This window comes from Schistocerca serialis, chromosome 6 (genome assembly GCF_023864345.2).
Source record: "Schistocerca serialis cubense isolate TAMUIC-IGC-003099 chromosome 6, iqSchSeri2.2, whole genome shotgun sequence".
NCBI classification, from domain to species: Eukaryota; Metazoa; Arthropoda; class Insecta; order Orthoptera; family Acrididae; genus Schistocerca; species Schistocerca serialis.
In genome coordinates, this window is record NC_064643.1 from 719,861,858 (window position 1) to 719,884,742 (window position 22,885).

The following is a 22,885-nucleotide window of genomic DNA, read 5'->3' on the forward strand; positions in this document are numbered from 1 at the left end:
TATTCCCTCCTTGCTTCTGTTCCTTCGTGTTATAAATTCTAACAGGTATTTAAATTTGTCCACCATTTGCACAGTGCCTGCCGGTGATTCCCAGTCTGCAGTGGTATTTAATGCCTTTGTCTTGTTATAGGCGACCCTCAGTCCCACCTTTCTGGCTACCTCACTTAAGTTGTCGAGTTGTGTCTTTGCGTCTTCTTCCGTCTCTCTTACTATTGATATGTCGTCTGCAAAGGCTAAGCAGTCCACTTGAGCCCTGTTGTCCTTTTTGTCCCCCATATGGGCCTTCGGTATTCCCATTTCCTCTTTTATTGCTCTCCACTGCCTGATCACTTCGTCCAGTGTTATATTGAACAACAATGGTGACAATCCATCTCTCTGTTTAACACCAGTCTTGATCTCAAATTCTTCTGACAGTGCTCCTCAGAATCTCACCCTTGCTTTTGTGTCTGTCAGAATTCCTTTTATGATTTCTTGTGTAGTTCCATCAAGTCCTCTGTTCTTAAGGATCCTAACAAGAGTCTGTCTGTCTATGAATGAAGTTTGAAGGTTGTTTCTTGGGTCATCAATCTTCTGAATTATTTGATGTGGCCCGCCACGAATTGCTTTCCTGTGCTAACATCTTCATCTCATACAAGCACTTGCAACCTATGTCCCCAATTATTTGTTGTGTGTACTCCAATCTCTTGTCTTCCTCTTCAGTTTTTGCCCTCTGCAGCTCCCTCCAGTACCCGTGGAACTCATTCCCTGATGCCTTAACGGATGTCTTATCATCCAGTCCCTCTTCCTTGTCAGTGTTTCCGCAGGATCTCCTCATTCCTTACCCTATCGGTCCACGTAATTTTCAACATTCGTCTGTAACACCACATCTTAAACGCTTCGATTCTCTTCTGTTCCTGTTTTTCCACAGTCCATGTTTCACTACCATCCACTGCTGTGCTCCAAACGTACTTTCTCAGAAATTTATTTCACAATGTAATGTAATAAAATAAAAATTATTTGTGACTCTTTTTCTTAGCTATCAGTATAATGTAATGGAATGAACATGAGCCGTGACTTATATAAAAAAGAAACACACATTAATGCAATGGCTCAGCATAAATGAAAAATAACTAATGTACGAATATTATTAACAGTGTAATATGTTGTTTATTTTACCCCGACGTGTATAAGCACTCACTAAACTAGTTCAGTTCTCAGGGTAGTTACGTAATCGCCGATAATTAATTGTCCTTTTCTTATTTACCCAACACTACACATACAATTCCAGACTCGTGAGAAGTCGTGTGCTTATTGCACCAGAGAATATTTGCCAATCCTGTTCGATGTACACTACTGCAGTATACACTACTGCAGTACGTAACTTAACATCGTGGTTTCGTCTCGATTCCCCAATATACACTCCTGGAAATTGAAATAAGAACACCGTGAATTCATTGTCCCAGGAAGGGGAAACTTTATTGACACATTCCTGGGGTCAGATACATCACATGATCACACTGACAGAACCACAGGCACATAGACACAGGCAACAGAGCATGCACAATGTCGGCACTAGTACAGTGTATATCCACCTTTCGCAGCAATGCAGGCTGCTATTCTCCCATGGAGACGATCGTAGAGATGCTGGATGTAGTCCTGTGGAACGGCTTGCCATGCCATTTCCACCTGGCGCCTCAGTTGGACCAGCGTTCGTGCTGGACGTGCAGACCGCGTGAGACGACGCTTCATCCAGTCCCAAACATGCTCAATGGGGGACAGATCCGGAGATCTTGCTGGCCAGGGTAGTTGACTTACACCTTCTAGAGCACGTTGGGTGGCACGGGATACATGCGGACGTGCATTGTCTTGTTGGAACAGCAAGTTCCCTTGCCGGTCTAGGAATGGTAGAGCGATGGGTTCGATGACGGTTTGGATGTACCGTGCACTATTCAGTGTCCCCTCGACGATCACCAGTGGTGTACGGCCAGTGTAGGAGATCGTTCCCCACACCATCATGCCGGGTGTTGGCCCTGTGCGCCTCGGTCGTATGCAGTCCTGATTGTGGCGCTCACCTGCACGGCGCCAAACACGCATACGACCATCATTGGCACCAAGGCAGAAGCGACTCTCATCGCTGAAGACGACACGTCTCCATTCGTCCCTCCATTCACGCCTGTCGCGACACCACTGGAGGCGGGCTGCACGATGTTGGGGCGTGAGCGGAAGACGGCCTAACGGTGTGCGGGACCGTAGCCCAGCTTCATGGAGACGGTTGCGAATGGTCCTCGCCGATACCCCAGGAGCAACAGTGTCCCTAATTTGCTGGGAAGTGGCGGTGCGGTCCCCTACGGCACTGCGTAGGATCCTACGGTCTTGGCGTGCATCCGTGCGTCGCTGCGGTCCGGTCCCAGGTCGACGGGCACGTGCACCTTCCGCCGACCACTGGCGACAACATCGATGTACTGTGGAGACCTCACGCCCCACGTGTTGAGCAATTCGGCGGTACGTCCACCCGGCCTCCCGCATGCCCACTATACGCCCTCGCTCAAAGTCCGTCAACTGCACATAGGTTCACGTCCACGCTGTCGCGGCATGCTACCAGTGTTAAAGACTGCGATGGAGCTCCGTATGCCACGGCAAACTGGCTGACACTGACGGCGGCGGTGCACAAATGCTGCGCAGCTAGCGCCATTCGACGGCCAACACCGCGGTTCCTGGTGTGTCCGCTGTGCCGTGCGTGTGATCATTGCTTGTACAGCCCTCTCGCAGTGTCCGGAGCAAGTATGGTGGGTCTGACACACCGGTGTCATTGTGTTCTTTTTTCCATTTCCAGGAGTGTATAATGCTTTGCTAAAAGCACGGCATCACCTGCAGCACCTCTCCTGGGCTTGTAACCGTATTGGTTGGGTGCTAAACGGCTGGAGAACCGTGACCTGGCCAGGTATATTCTGATTTCAGTTGGTAAGAGCTGACGGTAGGATTCGGATGTGATGCACAGCCCATAAAGCCATGGAACCAGGTTGTCAACAAGGCACTGTGTAAGCTAGTGGTGGCTCAATAATAGTGTGGGTCGTGTTTACATGGAATAGGCTGGGTTCTCTGGTCCAACTGATTGTAAATGGTTATGTTCGTCAAACAACGATGGGATTTTTATGGATAACAATGCACCACGTCATAGGGCCGCGTCTGTTCGTGATTGGTTTGAAGGACATTCTGATCAGAGGAGCGAACGATTTAGTTGCCGAGATCGCCCAACATGAATCCCATCGAACATTTATGGGATGTAATCGAGAGGTCAGTTCGTGCACAGAATTCTGCACCGGTAATACTTCTGCAATAATGGACGGTTACACAGGCAGCATGGCTCAATATTTCTGCAGGGGACTTCCAACGACTGTGTCGTCCATGTCACACCGAGTCGCTGCACTATTCCGACGTTAGGCGGTATACCATGTTTGTCATCTCAGAGTATTTTAGTGGTGACGCGGGAATATACCTTTCGTTGTTGCAGTTACCTTCTAAAGTGCAGAAGAAAACGTCCATTATTCTTCCAGTAAATTGCAATTTTTCGCGCAACTTTGAACATACTTCACACGACCACCACATTTTTACCATTGTGGAAGCTTATTGTTAAGTATTTGCCGTAATGCGTAATTACGGTATGTAAATAACATGTATGAAGTTCGCAGTTTCTCAGTTCCAAAGAAACAGAGGGCAAGAAAAGTTTCCAAAATTGCCCTTAATGTACCAACTGAAGATAAAAGTTGCTATTTTAATTTGTGAGCAAGAGTGGGTACCACAATCACAGCGATACTCTGTATTTACAATCTTTTTACGGTTTCAGAAGAGTGTTACTTTAAGGTATTATTATTATATTATCTACCGGGTCAACCATAGCGCCATCTGGTTTCCCCCTTCAAGCTAGACGAATTTCGTTCTTTGTAGTTTTTTTCGTTTGATGCTTATTTCGTGAGATATTTGGCCCGGTCACTATCAATGGACCACCCTGTGTAACTGGACAAAATTACGTCGCATGTATGAACTTTAAATGATTAAACACAATGATGTCAGTAAACAGATGAAATCGAATTGTGATAAAGTAATATGTGACTTTTGGATAAAATAATCCTGGGCATTTGGCTGCCTCATTGCAACTTACCACAACAGCTAAATTTCCAACGTTTCGACCGACTTGCTGCGGTCCTCTTCGGGGCGGTTCACTCGAGAGGACTGCAGAAAATTGGTCCAAACGTAGGAAATTCAGCTGTTTTAGTAGTTGTAATGACGCAGACAAATAGCCATAATTATTTTATCCAAAATGACATCGGCCTACGAACTTACAGTGATAAGCCAAAACACTATGACCCCTGCCCACCGCGGCGTTAGATGCCTCCTGGTGGCGTTGCGGGTAGGTGATGCGGTAACAAAAGTGCAGAGACAGACGAGAGATCACCATAGTGAAGATTTGGGCTGCAAATCGAAGGACATAAGCGACTTTGACGAAGGGCTGATTATTGTCACGCAAAACCCGTGAAGGAATATCTGGAAAACGGCGGGCCTGGTAGAATGTGCTCGTGATCCTGTCGTGAACATCTATGTAAATAGGTAGAAGGGCAGTGAAACTACCGCTAGGTGCTAAATGCGAGGGTGAGTCAAATGAAAACTTTTAATTTGTAATAACAAATCGAAATTTCGCGCCGTTATCTTGTAAGTTGGTAAGCGTGCTACAAACAGCGTGAAGAATGCCTGTAGGTGGCAGCATAGTGCAGATGCACACATACCGTCGCAGTATCAGTATAAAGAAGGCCGCCCCACTTGCAACTTGCACCAGGGAAGAACAGCGTTCTTTTATTCAGTTTTTGCTTAGTGAAGGTGTGAAACCTATTGAAATTAATCGACGAATGAAGGTTCGGTACGGTGATGCATGTTTGTCACAGCAGCAAGTCTACGAATGGAGTAGGAAGTTCGCAAATGGTGTGACTTCAGTGGAAGATGCTCCTCGTCCAGGTCAGGCACAACGAGTTGTGACTCCACAGAACGTTGCAGCAGTTGAAGCCATAGTGAAGGAAAACCGCCGAGTGACAATGAATGACAATGAAGCATGTTTACAGATTAGTCATGGATCAGCACACCACATTGTGCATGATTTGCTCCAGTTTCACAAAGTGTCTGCAAGATGGGTGCCATGGCAACTGACTCCTGAAATGAAAGATCGACGTGTTGATGTTTGTGAAGAATTCTTCGGCGCTTTGAATGAGAAGGTGATGGCTTCATTGCAAGAATCGTTACTGGGAACAAAACGTGGGTTCACTTCCACCAACCGGAAACGAAGAGAGCGAGCAAGGAATGGCATCATTTCTCATCACCAAAACCAAAGAAGTTTCGAAAAGAACCACCAGCAGGGAAGGTTATGCTGACTCTCTTTTGGAATGAAAAAGGCGTCATTTTGGAGCATTACATGCCTAGAGGGACCACTGTCACCAGTGTATCATACACAGATCTTCTAAAAAATCATCTGCAGCCTGCAATCAAATCAAAGCGGCGTGGATTGCTGTCAGCAGGTGTCCTTTTGCAACATGACAATGCAAGGCCCCATTCTGCCCGTACAACAGTTGCAACAATCGCAGACATGCTTTTTTAGTATCTTCCTCATCCACATACTCACCAGACCTTGCCCCAAGTGATTTCCATCTGTTTGGACCACTCAAAGACGCAATGGGAGGAAAGAAGTTCCGTTCTGATGCAGAGGTACGCCATGCGGTGCATGAGTGGTTGCGCTAACTACGAAAAGAATTTTTTTTCTAAAGGAATTTATGCACTTTGTAAGCGCTGGAGGACTTGCATAGAGCGAGGGGGGATTATGTTGAAAAGTGATACAGCTTTGTACCACTTCTACACAATAAATGTTTAAAAAATATATTCAATGGTTTCATTTGGCCGGCCGGTGTGGCCGAGCGGTTCTAGGCGCTACAGTCTGGAACCACGCCACCGCTACGGTCGCACGTTCGAATCCTGCCTTGGGCATGGATGTGTGTGATGTCCTTAGGTTAGTTAGGTTTAAGTAGGTTTAAGTTCTAGGGGACTGATGACCTCAGCAGTTAAGTCCCATAGTGCTCAGAGCCATTTGAACCATTTTTGGTTTCATTTGACTCGCCCTCGTAGCTCGACTCTTCGTAGAACATCGGGCTCAGAGTGTTATCTGCTCTCTAAAGTGGGATAGATGGTGATCTGTGACATCTCTGCCGAAAGTGCATAATGTTGGCGCACGCACAAGTATTTTGGAGCACTCAGTTCATAGTACATTGTTGAACATGGAGTTCCGCAGCAAACCATCCCCACGTGTTCATATGTTGACGCAAGACGTTGTTAATTACAATTTTAGCGGTCGCAGGACCATCGGGATTCGACAGTCGATCTGTGGTGACGTGTCGGCTCTTCGGATGAATCACATTTTTGCTGCACTAGGTCTGTGGTCGTCTCCACAAACGCCGTCATCGAGGTTAACGGCGGCTCGAAACGTGCAGCGCGCCACGGACGCAGGATGGTGGGAGCGGTGTTATGGTTTTGGAGATATTCATCTGCGGTTGCTTGGAACCTGTGGTAGTAATAGAAGACACGCTGACAGCTGCGAACCACCTGCATCCCTTCATGCTAGATGTCTTCCCCGGCAGCGATGTCATCATTCAGCAGCATAATCGTCCCTGTCTTGGAGCCAGAGCCGTGATACAGTGGTTGGAGGAACATTATAGTGAACTCACGTTGATGTCTCGGTTACCAAATTCGGCTGATGTACACCCTATGGAACTCATTTGGATCGCTATCGGGTGCAATCGCCGCCTATGCAAATCAGGGGCTCGTTATTTACGCGCATTATATGACTTGCGCGTAGACAAAAAATGGCTCTGAGCACTATGGGACTAAACATCTGTGGTCATCAGTCCCCTAGAACTTAGAACTACTTAAACAACTAACCTAAGGACATCACACACATCCATGTCCGAGGCAGGATTCGAACCTGTGACCGTAGCGGTCGCGCGGTTCCAGACTGTAGCGCCTAGAACCACACGGCAACATCTGGCGCCCGCTTAGAGATTTACTGCCGCTAATGCCACGTACATCCACAAAAACCGCCAAGAATCTGTCGGATACTTGATACGAAGAATCGTATTTCGTTCCAAAGACGGACAAACAAGCTATTAAGCGGATGGTCATCATGTTTTTGCTCATCAGTGTATACAGGATGGTCCACTGATAGTGATCGGGCCAAATTCCTCACGAAATAAGCATCAAACGAAAAAACTACAAAGAACGAAACTCGTCAGCTTGAAGGGGGACACCAGATGGCGCTATGGTTGGTCCGCTAGATGGTGCTGCAATAGGTCAACTGATTTCAAGTGCGTTTTTTAAAACAGGAACCCCCATTTTTTATTAAATATTCGTGTAGTACGTAAAGAAATATGAATTTTTTAGTTGGAGCACTTTTTTCGCTTTGTGATAGATGGCGCTGTAATAGCCACAAATGTATAAGTTTATGGTGTTGATGTATGGCTACTGTCATCAAAATGCCCAACGGGCGTGTGCTATGTATGCTGCTCGGTATCCTGAACGACATCATCGAAGTGACCGGACCGTTCGCCGGATAGTTACATTATTTAAGGAAACAGGAAGTGTTCAGCCACATGTGAAACGTCAACCACGACCTGCAAATGATGCCCAAGTAGGTGTTTTAGCTGCTGTCGCGGCTAATCCGCACATCAGTAGCAGACAAATTGCGCGAGAATCGGGAATCTCAAAAACGTCGGTGTTGAGAATGCTAAATCAACATCGGTTGCACCCGTACCATATTTCTGTGCACCAGGAATTGCATGGCAACGACTTTGAACGTCGTGTGCAGTTCTGCCACTGGGCACAAGAGAAATTTCGGGACAATGACAGATTCTTTGCACGCGTTCTGTTTAGCGACGAAGCGTCATTCACCAATAGTGGTGACGTAAACCAGCATAATATGCGCTATTGGGCAACGGAAAACCCATGATGGCTGCGACGAGTGGAACATCAGCGACCTTGGCGGGTTAATGTATGGTGCGGAATTATGGGAGGAAGGAAAATTGGCCCCCATGTTATCGATGGCAATCTAAATGGTGCAATTTATGCTGATTTCCTACTCAATAATCTGCCGATGTTACTACAAGATGTTTCACTGCATCACTGAATGGCGATGTACTTCCAACATGATGGATGTCCGGCACATAGCTCGCGTGCGGTTGATGCGGTATTGAATAGGATATTTCATGACAGGCGGATTGGTCGTCGAAGCACCACACCATGTCCCGCGCGTTCACCGGATCTGACGTCCCCGGATTTCTTTCTGTGGGGAAAATTAAAGGATATTTCCTATCGTAATCCACCGACAACGCCTGACAACATGCGTCAGCACATTGTCAATGCATGTGCGAACATTACGGAAGGCGAACTACTCGCTGTTGAGAGGAATGTCGTTACACGTATTGCCAAATGCACTGAGGTTGACGGACATCATTTTGAGCATTTATTGCATTAATGTGGTATTTACAGGTAATCACGCTATAACAGCGTGCGTTCTCAGAAATGATAAGTTCACAAAGGTGCATGTATGACATTAGAACAACCGAAATAAAATGTTCAAACGTACCTGCGTTCTGTATTTTATTTTAGATAACCTACCTGTTACCAACTGTTCGTCTAAAATTGTGAGCCCTATGTTTGTGACTATTACAGCGCCATCTGTCACAAACCGAAAAAAGTGGTTCAACTAAAACGTTAATATTTCTTTACGTACTACACTAATGGGTAATACAAAATGGGGTTTCCTATTAAAAAAACGCAGTTGATAACCGTTTGACGTATGGCAGCGCCATCTAGCGGGCCAACCATAGCGCCACCTGGTTTGCCCCTTCAATCGAGACAAGTTTCGTTCTTTGTAGATTTTTCGTTTGAGTCTTATTTCGTGAGATATTGGGCCCGGTCACGATCAATGGACCGCCCTGTATAATACATGACTTACTGACTGGTATGAAACCAATAAAACCCGTTCAACATTTTAATACTTACGGGGAACGCAAAATGATTCTGTATATGCTGACCATTTCTGAAAAGAACTTAACTTCGTTACCAACACATAACTTTCATGCTTGGGAATAATTAGGTTTTGAAAACAGAAGCTACTTACATTATTTCAGATCGGTAGTGTACTACTACAAAAGACGTTCTATAGGTGGTAGCATGTATCGAAACGATGGCTTTGCCAACTCCCAGCCGAAATCGTGAGACTGTATGGTCACCAATGCGATATCTCTACGTAAACACAAGATGGATGAACCTTCCACGATAGGCTCTCCACAATCAGACTCTATAACACAACGGAAGTCGTTAGATGTCCCCGACGGTTGAAACTGCGCATGCATACGTCATGGTGATGTCACAGAGAAGAGTTACCGCGTTGAATTTGGCGTTTCCCTCGCTCCACAGCGGTCACGGCACTGACTTCCACGAGGTTTTCTCGCTTTCCGAGCAGAGCAAGTGACTGCCTCTCCATGTCAGCTCACAGCTGCGTTAACTGGGTCAGCAACACTATCTCGAGAGCAACGCCATCCGGGTGGGGCAGGAAGAACGACGTGCCACAAATTTCAAATCATCAGGCATCTCATTGAGTCTACTGGATATGTTTGACATAAAAGCCTTACTTGCACTGCCTTTTAACGTTAGGTAGAAGAAAAACTTGGCTGATGAGGTGATTCATTGGAATTTGCCATTGGTGTTCGATCCTCGGCTACCTCAGCTGTATTATTCGGGTAATCGCTATCGCAATCAGTGTTGTAAATGACGTAGATGACAAAAATTTATATGGTGAGACAATCGTCATGATCTCACTACTCACAGTTGTTTTAACACATCGTGCAAGAGCTCAGAACGCACTAATAATTTCTAACTTTGGTCTCAATGTAAGTTTGACGACTAGAAATGGGGAAACTTGAGGATCATTCCTCGTTACTTATCTTATTAACTTCTTATCTGATTCATAGCCAGGTTTCAAAATGTATAGGTTGTAATGAGAACGATCGTGGTGAAATGGTTAAAGGAAATCATGTTTGATAGCTTACTAATTCGAATACCAATGCAACGTATAGACCATTTATTTTGTATTTTATTTAGTTGTTTTTTTGTTAATCTGTCAGTCTGCGACAGCATACAGTTTCACAAATTTTTGAAAGAATTACATTAAGTAGTTCTGTTGCAAAATGGATGTGCTAATCGAAACGATACCCAAAAAAGGAAGAAATGTCATTGACTTACTGAAGATACGTAAAATGAAGATACGCACGAACTATAGGCACTTTCATCGTGTATGAGGGTAAAGATAGTATTCTACTGCCTGTCTAGCGTTATGGATTTATCAGAAGCGACACAAATGGTATTCACGTAAAATTTCATCCACATGAAATGTGGACCTTTGGGAAATAACAAGGGAAAAAAAAAATATCGTGACTGGTCTTCTATACCGTAGTAAAGAAAGATGGTCCTGAATTTTCCTGTCTTGCGTTTATTTACCAGTATTTTTTTACATGTATAATATGCTGAACACTGCAACGCACGAGTTACGTAATGGAATTGAGACTGACTTCCTTGAATATGAAATTCTAATATCGCGTAATGATACTGTCAGCTAAGAATATGAGATGTCAGGACGTCAAACTGGCTGAAGTTCCTAGTGTGTGTGTGTGTGTGTGTGTGTGTGTGTGTGTGTGTGTGTGTGCGCGTGTCGTTGGCGCCAGATAATCTCATTGTCGATTCGATGCAGCGCACGGATCAGAATTGCATATGAACGTAGTCAGCGCACATTTACAGTTATTGATTAGCAAACTAATCGTCACTGCCTACATCAGAATCCATATCAATTTGTGTAAACTTCATTTTGTTGATAATACTTGAACAGTCAGTCGACAATAAATTTGAAAAGAATACACTCCTGGAAATGGAAAAAAGAACACATTGACACCGGTGTGTCAGACCCACCATACTTGCTCCGGACACTGCGAGAGGGCTGTACAAGCAATGATCACACGCACGGCACAGCGGACACACCAGGAACCGCGGTGTTGGCCGTCGAATGGCGCTAGCTGCGCAGCATTTGTGCACCGCCGCCGTCAGTGTCAGCCAGTTTGCCGCGGCATACGGAGCTCCATCGCAGTCTTTAACACTGGTAGCATGCCGCGACAGCGTGGACGTGAACCGTATGTGCAGTTGACGGACTTTGAGCGAGGGCGTATAGTGGGCATGCGGGAGGCCGGGTGGACGTACCGCCGAATTGCTCAACACGTGGGGCGTGAGGTCTCCACAGTACATCGATGTTGTCGCCAGTGGTCGGTGGAAGGTGCACGTGCCCGTCGACCTGGGACCGGACCGCAGCGACGCACGGATGCACGCCAAACCGTAGGATTCTACGCAGTGCCGTAGGGGACCGCACCGCCACTTCCCAGCAAATTAGGGACACTGTTGCTCCTGGGGTATCGGCGAGGACCATTCGCAACCGTCTCCATGAAGCTGGGCTACGGTACCGCACACCGTTAGGCCGTCTTCCGCTCACGCCCCAACATCGTGCAGCCCGCCTCCAGTGGTGTCGCGACAGGCGTGAATGGAGGGACGAATGGAGACGTGTCGTCTTCAGCGATGAGAGTCGCTTCTGCCTTGGTGCCAATGATGGTCGTATGCGTGTTTGGCGCCGTGCAGGTGAGCGCCACAATCAGGACTGCATACGCCCGAGGCACACAGGGCCAACACCCGGCATCATGTTGTGGGGAGCGATCTCCTACACTGGCCGGACACCACTGGTGATCGTCGAGGGGACACTGAATAGTGCATGGTACATCCAAACCGTCATCGAACCCATCGTTCTACCATTCCTAGACCGGCAAGGGAACTTGCTGTTCCAACAGGACAATGCACGTCCGCATGTATCCCGTGCCACCCAACGTGCTCTAGAAGGTGTAAGTCAACTACCCTGGCCAGCAAGATCTCCGGATCTGTCCCCCATTGAGCATGTTTGGGACTGGATGAAGCGTCATCTCACGCGGTCTGCACGTCCAGCACGAACGCTGGTCCAACTGAGGCGCCAGGTGGAAATGGCATGGCAAGCCGTTCCACAGGACTACATCCAGCATCTCTACGATCGTCTCCATGGGAGAATAGCAGCCTGCATTGCTGCGAAAGGTGGATATACACTGTACTAGGGCCGACATTGTGCATGCTCTGTTGCCTGTGTCTATGTGCCGGTGGTTCTGTCAGTGTGATCATGTGATGTATCTGACCCCAGGAATGTGTCAATAAAGTTTCCCCTTCCTGGGACAATGAATTCACGGTGTTCTTATTTCAATTTCCAGGGGTGTATATAGCCAACTTTTTTTAACTGTCGCAGATCATTTGGAGTTTATTCTGTCATGCAGGTATCTGAAGTCTTGGAATATTAGAAACATAATTAATTTTTATCTTTTATTTCACGAAGCCACGTATTTTAGAATAAAATGAATCTGTACATGGTGTTCCGAAGATCTACTGGCAGTCTCTTTTGTGCCACCCACATTACAGTAACAGACGTATGGTTTGCGGTTTCTCATCTTGTATTATCCGACAGATTGACGTGTAATCATTTTTTGGATTACATTTAGTAAGATATTTCAGTCTAGTTGCTATTCCTATAATTTTCTTGCGTTTTGAAAAGATCCTTCTCCAAAATATCTGCAGGGTTGACTACGTATTTTCCACTTTACTTTATATATTTGCTGAAATAATAATAATTTTTCTTTGTGTTCGTATGTAAGTGCAGGATATTGTATTACATATTATAACTGACGCCGCAGCACCGTTACAAGAAGCAGTATGGAACTTCAGGAATTAAGTATGATGGGTGACCAGAAACTAAAGTTGAGAAACCCTGCAGTGAAACGTGTACAATTTCTTTCATACAACCATTACCGCCAAGTGATGGTACATACATTAAGCTATTTTTCGACATTGTCTCTGCATTGGTTTAGACACTTGCCGCTTTATAGGATGAGGCTGAATATGCCATCTTGGTAAAATTCTGACCTTGCGTGTTCAGCCTCGTTGTCGCGAAGTGTTCCACCTCCTCGTCTGTAACGAATCGTCGGCATCATAGGTGCTCTCTCAGGTGATTCTGTTGTCCTGAATCATCTCCTCCAAGCGACCAGTGATCATAACCTGTTGATGCCGTGCTGGGTATGCCACATCGCTGCTATTTAGTGACGTTTTCTCTACCAGCCGTGAATTTCTGACACCACTCTGCAAGTTGCTTCGGAACATTACAGTCTCTCCGTGAAGCTCCACCAGTTGCCGGTGAATTTCAGCCGCTGTTGCATGTTTCCCCACATAAACCAAATAACTGAGATGATTTCTTTATAAGACCAGTATTCCAAACGATTCACTTGTGTTCACCTACAAATAGCGCTGTAGGCGGCGGGCTGTTGAAACTCTGCACAGTTGCCTAATACACTCCTGGAAATTGAAATAAGAACACCGTGAATTCATTGTCACAGGAAGGGGAAACTTTATTGACACATTCCTGGGGTCAGATACATCACATGATCACACTGACAGAACCACAGGCACATAGACACAGGCAACAGAGCATGCACAATGTCGGCACTAGTACAGTGTATATCCACCTTTCGCAGCAATGCACGCTGCTATTCTCCCATGGAGACGATCGTAGAGATGCTGGATGTAGTCCTGTGGAACGGCTTGCCATGCCATTTTCACCTGGCGCCTCAGTTGGACCAGCGTTCGTGCTGGACGTGCAGACTGCGTGAGACGACGCTTCATCCAGTCCCAAACATGCTCAATGGGGGACAGATCCGGAGATCTTGCTGGCCAGGGTAGTTGACGTACACCTTCTAGAGCACGTTGGGTGGCACGGGATACATGCGGACGTGCATTGTCCTGTTGGAACAGCAAGTTCCCTTGCCGGTCTAGGAATGGTAGAACGATGGGTTCGATGACGGTTTGCATGTACCGTGCACTATTCAGTGTCCCCTCGACGATCACCAGTGGTGTCCGGCCAGTGTAGGAGATCGCTCCCCACACCATGATGCCGGGTGTTGGCCCTGTGTGCCTCGGTCGTATGCAGTCCTGATTGTGGCGCTCACCTGCACGGCGCCAAAGACGCATACGACCATCATTGGCACCAAGGCAGAAGCGACTCTCATCGCTGAAGACGACACGTCTCCATTCGTCCCTCCATTCACGCCTGTCGCGACACCACTGGAGGCGGGCTGCACGATGTTGGGGCGTGAGCGGAAGACGGCCTAACGGTGTGCGGGACCGTAGCCCAGCTTCATGGAGACGGTTGCGAATGGTCCTCGCCGATACCCCAGGAGCAACAGTGTCCCTAATTTGCTGGGAAGTGGCGGTGCGGTCCCCTACGGCGGTGCGTAGGATCCTACGGTCTTGGCGTGCATCCGTGCGTCGCTGCGGTCCGGTCCCAGGTCGACGGGCACGTGCACCTTCCGCCGACCACTGGCGACAACATCGATGTACTGTGGAGACCTCACGCCCCACGTGTTGAGCAATTCGGCGGTACGTCCACCCGGCCTCCCGCATGCCCACTATACGCCCTCGCTCAAAGTCCGTCAACTGCACATACGGTTCACGTCCACGCTGTCGCGGCATGCTACCAGTGTTAAAGACTGCGATGGAGCTCCGTATGCCACGGCAAACTGGCTGACACTGACGGCGGCGGTGCACAAATGCTGCGCAGCTAGCGCCATTCGACGGCCAACACCGCGGTTCCTGGTGTGTCCGCTGTGCCGTGCGTGTGATCATTGCTTGTACAGCCCTCTCGCAGTGTCCGGAGCAAGTATGGTGGGTCTGACACACCGGTGTCAATGTGTTCTTTTTTCCATTTCCAGGATTGTGTATGTATCCGAATCACTGCACATTATTAATTTTTCCGTAACAGATGAAATTCCAGAAATATCTGACTAGTAACTTCAGTTTCGATTACTCCATGCATGAGAAAATTGTGCTGCATATGTGCTTTCCCATTTTCTGAATGCTGACCAAAAACAAACACTAAACTTGTGTTCACAGTAATATTTGGAATCAATTTATTGTGGGTTTTGAGGAGGAGACGTGTCTCTGAGAAGTATCAAACCACCAGGAAGGTGGAAACACGGTCATGTGCCAGAAAAGGCAAATTCAGTTCCATGCGCTGGACAACTACGTTCAGTGTTTTCTGGAATATGACTTGCGTATCCGACTTCACAGCCATCCCTGGTTCCAGCTCTTGAGGAAGAATGGGTTGCCGTTTGTCCACAGAGATTCAGACACCTCGTCGAGAGTGTGTCCCACAATGTTCAAGCCCTCATAAGGACGAAGGGTGGGCGCACCCCACATTATTTTTCCCTAATAGGGGCGCGGTTCTCATAGTTCGAATGAAGCTTCTTATTCGCTAGACGAATTGCTGCTACAGTTTCTCAGGAACATATATTGCCAGATTTTTGGTATGTGGACATAAATAAGTGGTTCATACGTACGAGGTCTGTTCAGAAAACTTTCAGAACTTTGTCCACAAAATTTTTCTACACCTGCCCTATACTTACTGTGCATGGTCTCTTTCGATATAGTCTCCTCCACAATCGATACTCCGCTCCCAAATCCGTTCCTACTTCCAGAAGCAATCTTCGTACCCCTCTTGCTGGATCGTTCTTTCAGCGGGGTTTTCAACTTTGGAAATAAAAAAAAAGTCCACAGGGGCCAGGTCTGGAGAGTACGGAGGAAGGGGCGAACTGCTGATATCGTTTTTTGTGCAATAGTTACGCATCTACAGGGAGGAATGTGCCGGCGCATTATCGTGATGCAAGAGTCACGAATTGTTTCGCCACATTTCAGGCGGTTTTTTCTCAAATTTTCTCGAAAGCGTAGCAACTCGTCCCGATAGTACCATCGATCAACAGTTTGTACTTGGGGCACGAATTCCTGAGAACTAATCCTTCAAAGTGCAAGAAAACTATCAGCATGGATTTGACATTTGACTTGACCTGACGAGATTTTTCTGCGTTTGGAGAACCTTTCCCGGCCCCCTGTGGAGGCTGAACCATGGTCTCAACATTATAACCCTAGACGCACGACTCGACACCAGTTATGACTCTCTTAAGGAACATATCTTTCTCATTTCCGCGAACCAAAAGCTCTATATAGGTTGCGACGCGAAGGTCTTTCTGGTCTTGATTCATGAGTCGTGGGACGAACATAGCGGCAACACGATGCGTTAAAAGCTGCTGTGTCAGGGTTTCATGCATGATACAACTGAAATGCTTCATTCTTCTGCAATATCTCGGATAGTCAGTCTGCAACTGGCAAGCACAATTTCGTTGAGGTTTCTGACTTGAGCGTCGTCGGTAGACGTCTGAAGGCGTCCTGAACGAGGGTCATCTTTAAGTTTCATCCGGCAGGTTTTAAACAGTGTGAACCATTCATAATACCGAGTACAGCTGAAGCACTCATCACTGTAGGCCTCCCGCATCATTTGGTGTGTCTCTGTAAAGGTTTTCTTGAGTTTTACGCAAAATTTAATCCAGACGCGTTGCTTTTCTAACTCTGCCATTTCGAAATTCGCAAACTGTGCGACACAACGTGCTGCTCAGTATAACGCTGAACACTAACAGATACAACAATGGAACTTCCAGCAGTTTCGCATTAAACACAGGCGTGTGCAGGGATGCCAACTGCATTTCGATCCAACACACCATTGGCGCGAAATTAGCAATGTTCCGGAATTATTTGAACATGCTACGTATTTAATCCACTAATCATTTCGAAAAACGTCTTTATCGCGCAATTGAACAATATTTTATCATGGGTCACACATCTTGCATGGTTTCATCTATTGCGTATTGAGGTAAGTTCATCGTGTTTTAGCAGCCATTCATGGCCTCTGTAATATCCCATTTTTACTGCATCGTATTGCGCTAACACATAACATTTTGCTCTTTTTCATGTTATTATATATCGTCTATATCGTCATTCACCTTGTGGTCACGTATAATTTTTTCTTGATCGAGCCCAATGTGATTGTATTTTATCTTGATTTTCTGGCTGTGATGGCGGCTACTATTCCAGTGTTGGTTTCTATGTATCCTACTAGGTGTGTGCGTGCGCGCGCGCATGCATATGGTATTGAAAACTCTGACCTTCTCAGCTACACACACAAGTTATCACATACACTCCCCCATTCCCAAACTAAACTTTAATAGATCGCTCTTTATAGCAGCTGAGTTTCTAACTCGAGCAAACAAACGGCTTAAAAAAGAGTTAGAGTAATACCAAAAAGTCTTGTGAAAGAAACAAAATGAACAGAACAGCCATAAAATCAAGTTCCCAAACCAGTTTTGTAATACTATATATTAACTAATAGCTTCAGAGAAATTCCAAATAACTGACACAGTTTTAGAAATTAAAAGCACCAAGTTCCATTTTAGGAAGAACGTCTCAGGTTCTAAGTTTTAGTTCCTTGCTCAAGTCTGGCCGCTATTAAACATCCACCTGGTTCCAGAATACATGAGATCTGGTTACAAGACAATCCATTATCGTCACATTTAGTGTACATAGAGATTAACCACTCGAAGGTTCAGGTGAAACGGTTCAGTAGTAGCGAAAAGACACACAATTACGTTATAGAACGTAAATTTAAGTAAATTTAAATAGTATTAAGCACGCAAAAATAGTATTAAGCACGCAAGGCACCCTGCTATAGATAACCTAGCCAATACATAAAAAAAAGGTACACCATTTGCCGCGGAACCAAAAGCTGCAATCATTGCTTAGTGAGGGCAGAGTTATCCAAACATCAGTTTACAGTGGATTGGATTTGGTTTTAATGGCATTGAAAGACGGAAGTGTGTACTAGTTACAATGCATTTATTCATAACTGTATATTAGTTCCTCGTGATCACTTATGTTTAACACACAAGAGTACTTTTCGAGCGGTTTGCTACTCAGTAAGCTGTTCTGGTTTATTTATACAGTTGTCATCCTTCATGAAACACGGCTTGCTTGCGGGCTACTTAATATCCCTGTGTGTGATTGTTTCATGGCAATACACGATATATGATGCATTCGCATATGAACGTTTGCATCATGAACAATTTGCTTATGGGTGTCTTTCATACATTCTATGTATGTGGGTCCTAAATTCGGTTAATACCACGTCTCGGACGTTCATTTTATAGATATGACAGTGTATGCCCGTCATCTCTGTACACATAAGCATTTGATAGTTTGACACGACGCATAGGTCATGTTCCTCCTTTTCACTTCTTTGTAACGTATTGTTTCCTTCCATTCATCACCTTTTACTGATCCAGAATGAGATTTTCACTCTGCAGCGGAGTGTGCGCTGATATGAAACTTCCTGGCAGATTAAAACTGTGTGCCCGACCGAGACTCGAACTCGGGACCTTTGCCTTTCGCGGGCAAGTGCTCTACCAACTGAGCTACCGAAGCACGACTCCCGCCCGGTACTCCTGCAGGAGAACTTCTGTAAAGTTTGGAAGGTAGGAGACTAGGTACTGGCAGAAGTAAAGCTGTGAGTACCGGGCGGGAGTCGTGCTTCGGTAGCTCAGTTGGTAGAGCACTTGCCCGCGAAAGGCAAAGGTCCCGAGTTCGAGTCTCGGTCGGACACACAGTTTTAATCTGCCAGGAAGTATCACCTTTTACTGATATTCTGTATTACAGTAAGTTACACTCCTGGAAATTGAAATAAGAACATCGTGAATTCATTGTCCCAGGAAGGGGAAACTTTATTGACACATTCCTGGGGTCAGATACATCACATGATCACACTGACAGAACCACAGGCACATAGACACAGGCAACAGAGCATGCACAATGTCGGCACTAGTACAGTGTATATCCACCTTTCGCAGCAATGCAGGCTGCTATTCTCCCATGGAGACGATCGTAGAGATGCTGGATGTAGTCCTGTGGAACGGCTTGCCATGCCATTTCCACCTGGCGCCTCAGTTGGACCAGCGTTCGTGCTGGACGTGCAGACCGCGTAAGACGACGCTTCATCCAGTCCCAAACATGCTCAATGGGGGACAGATCCGGAGATCTTGCTGGCCAGGGTAGTTGACTTACACCTTCTAGATACACGGGATACATGCGGACGTGCATTGTCCTGTTGGATTCAAATGGTTCAAATGGCTCTGAGCACTATGGGACTCAACGTCTTAGGTCATAAGTCCCCTAGAACTTAGAACTACTTAAACCTAACTAACCTAAGGACATCACACACACACCCATGCCCGAGGCAGGATTCGAACCTGCGACCGTAGCAGTCCCGCGGTTCCGGACAGCAGCGCCAGAACCGCACGGCCACCGCGGCCGGCTGTCCTGTTGGAACAGCAAGTTCCCTTGCCGGTCTAGGAATGGTAGAACGATGGGTTCGATGACGGTTTGGATGTACCGAGCACTATTCAGTGTCCCCTCGACGATCACCAGTGGTGTACGGCCAGTGTAGGAGATCGCTCCCCACACCATGATGCCGGGTGTTGGCCCTGTGTGCCTCGGTCGTATGCAGTCCTGATTGTGGCGCTCACCTGCACGGCGCCAAACACGCATACGACCATCATTGGCACCAAGGCAGAAGCGACTCTCATCGCTGAAGACGACACGTCTCCATTCGTCCCTCCATTCACGCCTGTCGCGACACCACTGGAGGCGGGCTGCACGATGTTGGGGCGTGAGCGGAAGACGGCCTAACGGTGTGAGGGACCGTAGCCCAGCTTCATGGAGACGGTTGCGAATGGTCCTCGCCGATACCCCAGGAGCAACAGTGTCCCTAATTTGCTGGGAAGTGGCGGTGCGGTCCCCTACGGCACTGCGTAGGATCCTACGGTCTTGGCGTGCATCCGTGCGTCGCTGCGGTCCGGTCCCAGGTCGACGGGCACGTGCACCTTCCGCCGACCACTGGCGACAACATCGATGTGCTGTGGAGACCTCACGCCCCACGTGTTGAGCAATTCGGCGGTACGTCCACCCGGCCTCCCGCATGCCCACTATACGCCCTCGCTCAAAGTCCGTCAACTGCACATACGGTTCACGTCCACGCTGTCGCGGCATGCTACCAGTGTTAAAGACTGCGATGGAGCTCCGTATGCCGCGGCAAACTGGCTGACACTGACGGCGGCGGTGCACAAATGCTGCGCAGCTAGCGCCATTCGACGGCCAACACCGCGGTTCCTGGTGTGTCCGCTGTGCCGTGCGTGTGATCATTGCTTGTACAGCCCTCTCGCAGTGTCCGGAGCAAGTATGGTGGGTCTGACACACCGGTGTCAATGTGTTCTTTTTTCCATTTCCAGGAGTGTATTTCAAGGTTGTGGAGATAATGTCCGACTGTCAAAAATCATGAATAGCATTTAAAGAAGTTTTAATAGATAATATAATTGTACAATGTGTTGAGTGGAAATTCGTGATGGTACATTCTAGATATGTGACAATGGATGAATCTGATCTTTGTGTCAAATGTTCGGTGAAAATTCATTTGTAGAGCTTGCCTTTGTTCGCATTCTATTTTAATCTGTTTCTACGTAACTTGACCGATAAGTTGATAATGCTATCTTTAATGTTTTAAGCATACAGCCCTAAACATGACGTAATGAAGCGTCGACACTGATAGAGACAAAATAAAATATAATCATAAGGACGGCTGTAGGTGTTTTTATGTTTTGTCAGAAGACTAGGGATGTCCAACCTGCGACCCGCGGGCCGCATGCGGAGCAAACCTAGTATCAATGTGGCTCAAGACGTGAGCATTTATCACAAATTTACGTAAAATTCCGTTTATGCAAAATTATGATAAATTGAATGTTTTCGATTTGAAACTCCCGCCACATTGTGACGTGCATTAAGTAAATAAACCTCCAACTGCACTCCCTCCACTTCCCTCCCCCCCCCCCCCCCCCCCGCCCCCCTCACCGATGAGAAATTTCGCCCGATGCTATGGAGTCAACTTTACATAAATGTCGTGCGAGTTGCCACTGCATCGTTTTCAATTGTAAATGATTGATTACCTACAGTACAGCCCGTAATTGTCTCTGAGTTTCATCTCTGCTCACATGAACCGCTGGCTATGAAGACAACATTTTGGCAAAGACAACCAGCTGTAGGCCAGCGTAGAGAATTGGCGGAAAGCACTGGCGGCTGCCTTCTATAACGAGGGTATTGGAAAGTTGGTACAACGCTACGACAAACGTCGAAGTCGGATCGGCGACTATGGAGATAAGTAGCTGGAAGTTGTAGCTAACTGATGCAAATAAAACAGTTTTGATTTTCACTGTGGTTTCCATTTAACGATCTATCGTTCCTTACTTTCCGAATAGCCCTCGTAATACGTGCCACCCAAAAATACTCATCTTGCAAATGTGTCCCAGGTAAGCTAGCAGGTTTGACGCCACTGACTTAGATAAAATGCCTAGTCGATGTGATGAGTAGCAGCTTATTCTAAATGTATAAAAACGTGAGGCAATGCAGATGCGAGGGAAAAAATAATCCTTTGATGTTCTAAAACTGTATTAGTGTTGTGCTGCTTGACATAGTCAAGCCGATTAAGTATCCAGGAACAACTCTGCAAAGCGATATGAAACGGAAGGTGCATGTAAGGTCGGTAGCAGGGAAGGGGGACGGTTGGCCTCGTTTTATTGGGAGAATTCTAGGAGGTGAAGCCCTTCTATAAAGGAGATCGCTTATAGAACGCTTGTGCGACTCACTCTTGAGTACTGTTTGAGTATTTGGAATTCCCATCAAATGATGTTAGAGGAAAACATGGAAGCAATCGAGAAGCACGCTGCTAGATTTGAAACTGGTAGATCAGATCAACAAGCGGGTATTGCGGAGATGCCTCGTGAACTCCAGTGTGAATCCTTGCACAGGAGCTGAAGTTCTTTTCGCGAAACACTGTTGCGAAAGTTTGGAAAACCAACATTTGCGGCTGATTGCAGAACGATTCTACTGCCGTCAACGTACATGTCGCGTAAGGACCGCGAGAATAAGACAGGAAAAGTCAGAACTCTTAAGGTGCCAACAGTCAGTCAGTCGTTTTTCTCTCGGCGCATTTTCCATTGGAACAAGAAAGGATATAGCCAGAAGTAGTGCAAGATACTCTTCACCCTACGCGGTATGATCGCTTGCGCAATATGTTTGTGGATGTAGAAATGGATACGATGGTGCTCGCAGAATCGGAACTCCATTGAAAGGTCAACGTGGTGGCAGTCGTGTGTGCCATCTTGTCGTTGAATGCGCCTCTCTCGTCGGCCATGACAATAGAAGCACCAATAATGGTCACCATGGTGCCAGTCCGCTATGCTCCAGACGACGACGTTCTGTTTTCATGGGTAATAAACAGTGTCGCTGCAGACAAGCTCATTTCCTTATTCAATGTACGTGGCGTGGCTGGAGGGTCCTGCACGAGTGAGATGACACAATTTCTGTCCTCTCGGGTTCCTGCATGGCGTTGAGAATGGTCCTCCGGAACTCATGGGTTCCATATTCGCGTGATAGTCTTGGAATCGTTACCAATGCGAGCGGCAATGTCGCGAAACGAGGAACCACATCTCGATAGGCAACCATCCTGTCGCCGTTGCAAAGCGGTATTTACTGGCAGAAGTTTCTACTTTCTTACTCCATGCATAACACGGTGTCCTCTCAAACCAATGACATTCAGATGCGATATCTGATTGGTAAACCCGCTGCATAATCTTTCCTTATATACAAAGTGGACTCGTACCAACTCCGTGATGGCTGTGCTGAAATGCTAATCGCTTGCATATCTAATTTTTGCTACACTAAATGCCAG